This window comes from Selaginella moellendorffii, unplaced genomic scaffold (assembly GCF_000143415.4).
Source record: "Selaginella moellendorffii unplaced genomic scaffold, v1.0 SELMOscaffold_38, whole genome shotgun sequence".
In the NCBI taxonomy this organism is placed as follows: Eukaryota; Viridiplantae; Streptophyta; class Lycopodiopsida; order Selaginellales; family Selaginellaceae; genus Selaginella; species Selaginella moellendorffii.
In genome coordinates this window covers 364,741-369,580 of record NW_003314299.1, presented here as the reverse complement: position 1 = coordinate 369,580, position 4,840 = coordinate 364,741, and positions in this window count along the sequence as shown.

Sequence of the window (4,840 nt, the reverse complement as noted above, 5' to 3'; positions counted from 1 at the left end):
CCCCCCCCCCCCCCCCCCCCCTCCCTCCCTGGGAGACGCACGCTTTGGGCTTTCACCCCTTGACCTATATTAGTACTTAGACTTGGTCTCGGACTCGATCTCAGACCCAACTTTGGACTTGGTCTCGGACTCGATCTCGGATTTGATCTCGGACCCGATCTCGGACTCGACTTCGGACTCAATTTCGGACTCGGTCTTGGACCCGATTTTAGATCTTGGACTCTGTCTTGAACTTGGTCTCAAACTTGGTCTCTGAGTCGGCCTCGGACTCGATCCCGGACTCCATCTCGAACTCATTCTCAGAGTTGGTTTTGGACTCGATCTTAGACTCGGTCCCATCCGATGAACTCTTTATCATTTCGGTCATGATTTTGGGGATCTTTTAGCCTTTGACACCTCGGGGAGTTGGTTCCTTACAACTCCACCACCCATAAAAGAAGTTCGATGCCCATATCGAATGTCTTTCTTTTTAATCCTACGACTTGTTGACTACGTCTCTGGGGGCATCCCCTCACTTAGTGGTGTGCCTAAGTTAGCCTCCCTGGCCAAAAGCCCATGACAATAGAATATAGGTGTCCCTATACTCCTCACCCCACCATGCCCTAGTATGGGGTTGGGACTTGAACCCAACCTTGCTTTACTAGGGGGTTGGGACTCGAACCCAACCTCTGTAAAATACGTCTATGGATTTGACATCTTTGTGGGGAGTCAGGCGTAGTTCTTTACGCCTGGTCGACCTAGTTAACCCATGCTAATTAGCTTACCTTCGGGTCCTAACATATGCCATTGCTCAACTCCACAAATGGATGCTTTTAATTGAACTTTGCATAAGTACATAGAGTTCTGCCTTGCAAAAATTCCTCCACTAGATCTCGCGCGTTTGCTAAGTTCTGCTCCGGTTCCCATATTACTTCGCAGTGTGGAAATCCTTTCCACTTCACATAGAACTTTCTCACCTTGTGTCCTTATCACTTGCTCTTGCACGCATTGAGGATGACCTTCACTTCGTATTCCTCTTCCCCTTGGATAACCTCAAGTAAAGGTCTCATTTGGTTCTTGTGAAGCGGATCCTCAAAGCACGGTTTGAGTAGGTTCACATGGAACACTGGGTGCATTTTCCCCATCTCTTGAGGAAGTCGGAAACGGTAAGCCACTTTACTGATTTGTGCCTTAATCTTGTAAGGCCCCGTGAACCTGCTTAAGGAACTCAAGATCAATTCATTTCCAGGAATACATGCATTTTTACTTTTGGGTCAACTTTCGGCTGATCCCACTTGGTAGCCTAAGGTTCTTGGTGTTCAGCCACACCTTCTCCCTAACTTGGAATTCTACATCCCAGCGCTTCTGGTTCACGTACTTGGTCTGCCTTTGTTGAGCCTGTTCCAAGGAATCCCCTACTAGATTCCAAATGTTGAGTCTTTCCGCCGTGAATGCCTCCATTGCGGGTAACTCTCCATGGTACTCGGCCACGCCAAGTTCCACAGGACCTTCAATAGCTCGCCTATTGATAACTTCCCATGGACTCACCCCGATACTAGAATGTGGTGAGTTGTTGTAACACATTTCTGCAAGTCCCAAATGACTTACCCAATTGGCCTGGTCTCCCGAGATATAGCATCGCAAATAATCCTTCAGCTGCCTATTCACCCTTTCCGTTTGTCTGTCAGTCAAGAAGTGTTAGTGCCATCAAACTTGACTTAATACCCCATATCTGTCTGTGGGTGATAGGCTGTGCTAAATTTCAACTTGGTGCGATATTGTTCCAGGAGAGTTGTCCAGAACCTACTAGTGAAGATCTTATCTCAATCTAAGATGATCTCTTCCAGCCTTTCTTACACTTGAACCACTTGTTCGAAGGACAGCTTCGCCACACCTTCTGCATCCACTTCCATTATGGTGGGTATGAAATGTACCATCTTCAAAAATCAGTCCACCACCACGAATATCGCATCAAACCCCACTTAGGGGGAGTCCCGTGATGAAGTCCATCATAAAACATTCCTATGGACAATCTGGAATTGGGATGCTTTGTAACAAGTGCCCACTAACCTTAATCACGGCTTTGACCTGCTGACATATTGGACATGTCTTTACATAGTCTTGGATGTTTTTAGCCATATCTGGCTAGTGATACTTCCTCTTGAGTAAGCCCATCATTTTGGGCACTCTGCCGTGTCCCGCAAGAGGTTCATTATGACACTCTTTTAAAGCTACTTTCCTTAGTTCCCCTTCTGGAATATACACCTTTGTTTGTTTGTAATAGATGAGTCCATTGCATACCACATAACCCGTTTTCTCTTCCATTGGCAGCTCACCTCTCTGGTGAGCTTCTTGCGCCTCTAGATTCCTTAGCAACACTTCTTGTGCTAGACCATCGTTCTCATATGCTGTCCGTACATCATCCCAAAAGGTTGTCATTGTGCTGGATATCGCCAACTTCAAGCTCACTTTTCGACTTAGAACATCTGCCACGATGTTGCTCTTCCCAGGCTTGTACAGAATCTTGCAATCAAACTCGACCAAAGCATTGGCCCACCGACTCTGTTTCCCCCTCAGGTCGGGTTGTGATAAGAAGTGTTTCATTGCCATCCATATAAACCTTGAAGTGTCTCCCATGGTAGTGTCTCCACTGAGCGCATTGACCACCGCAAACAATTCCTTCTCATGGGTAGGCCACTTTCGCTGAGCTTTATCCAACTTTTTCAAGAAGAACGCTACTGGATGGTTGTCCTGCTTCAACATTGTGCCCAACACAAAGTCCGAAGCATCCGTTTCTACCTCAAAGTCCTTACCAAAATTTGGTAATATCAAGTTACATTTGCTCTCTTTAGCATACAGCTAGTGTTCCCTTAACTTCTCAAACACCTTCGTCAAGTGTTTGGCATGCTTTTCTAGTGTCTTGCTATAGATCAAAATGTCGTCAATATAGACAACCACGAAATGATCCATATAGGATACAAAGATATGGTTTATCAACGCTGAAAATGTTGCCGGTGCACTACATAGCCCGAAGGGCATCACTAGAAACTCGAAGTTTCCATACCTTGTTCGACAGATTGTCTTCTCGACATCTTCCTCTACTACCCTAATCTGGTAGTATCCTGACCTTAGGTCGATCTTCAAGAAGTATTTTGCCTTTCCCAACTTATCGAACAGGTCCTTAATCCTTGGCAAAGGGTACTTGTTCTTCTTTGTATACTTGTTGAGCAACCGGTAGTCTATGCACATGCGCATAGATCCATCTTTCTTTTCCACAAATAACACCGACGCCCCATACGGCGACTTGCTTAACCTAACATACCCTTTGTCCACCAACTCCTCTAGTTGGTGCTTGAGCTCCTCGAGTTCCTTTTCGTTTAAATGATAGGGGGGACGAACCACAGCCTTAGCACCCTCGACCAGCTCAATCTTGTGTTCTATCGGTCGTGTAGGGGGCAACCCCGCTGGTAGCTCCTCCGACATGATATCCTGGAATTGGTCCAACACTCGCTGGATCACTAAAGGTACTTCTTTTGTTCCCGATCTTTTGTCACTCCTCACTGAGGGTAAGCACAAAAATGCTGTTTTAGTTCCTTTAATGAGTTGTCCTCTTGTGGACACCAAGTTTAGGTAGGAATCTTTGGCCTTGCATTGCCCTACCTTTAGATCCTGGGCCTCCACCCTGGATCTTTCTCCTTGGCATTTGCTAGTACCATAAAGTTCCTACTTTGTCCATGCAGGGCTACCACGAACCAATTGAACCAATCCATGCTGAAGATTACATCAAATCCTGCCATGTCCAACACGGTGAAATCCATGTCTACTTTCCATGTCCCCACTTTAACTCTCGCTTGTCGAAGTACCTCATCGGTGCTTTGGCTACCTTGAACAAACTCTATAATCCTTAGTTCACCCAGTCGCTACACCGTTAGTCTGGCTTGCCGAACTATGTCTACAACCACAAAATTATCCGAAGCACCTGTGTCAATAAGGATCTTAACAAAGCTACCTCCAAGCTTCCCTTAGAGGGTTAGTAGATGTCATGAACGACTGTCTACCAAAGTTGCTTGTGTAATGAGTAACTTTGAGTTAGGGACTGGAACACGTACATCAATTTGGATTTTACCCGACTTAATGGCCATATTGGCTCTGGCCTTTTTTGGGTAGGGATATTCCTTTGAAAAGTGTCCCATTTCACCACAGTTGTAGCATATGTTGTTTCCCACGCTACTAGCTGACTTGCCCTTCTTATCTGTAGGTTTGTCTCTTTTTACTTGACTCCTACATATACTCACTCGCTAGCTATTGAATTTGCCTCTCCGGAATCCTGACTCATTCTTAGAGAAACTCTTCTTGAATTTCCTTTTGCTATATGTTCCCCTTGGTTTGGCCCTTTTGCTAAACGTGGACTTCGACCCCGTTGTGTTCCCCTTTCGCAGGTTATCATGGAAATGCACCTTAATAGCTGTAGTTGGTAGCTGTAGCTATAGCTTGTAGTTGGTTGGGTTCCAACACATCACCTCACCGCGAGCCCAGGTTTGCAAGCCTGATATGAAGGCATGGAACGCATCCATATCACCCATATCTGTGACTAGTATCCTCTTTGCCATAAACCCATTTATATACTCTTGAATAGTTCTGGTTTGCTTCAGCCTACTCAACTCATCCCTTAGGTGCAGAGTAGCATTCGGGGGAATATAAGTCACACGGATCCTCGCCTTCATCATTTCCCAAATGGCCATTAGTCCTTCGTTGGCCTCTATCATTCTCCACCAAAACTTAGTGTTTTCTGCCAAGTATGGTTTTGCACATGGGACCTTCTCTGAGCTTGGTAACCACAACACTCGGAAATAGTTCTCCA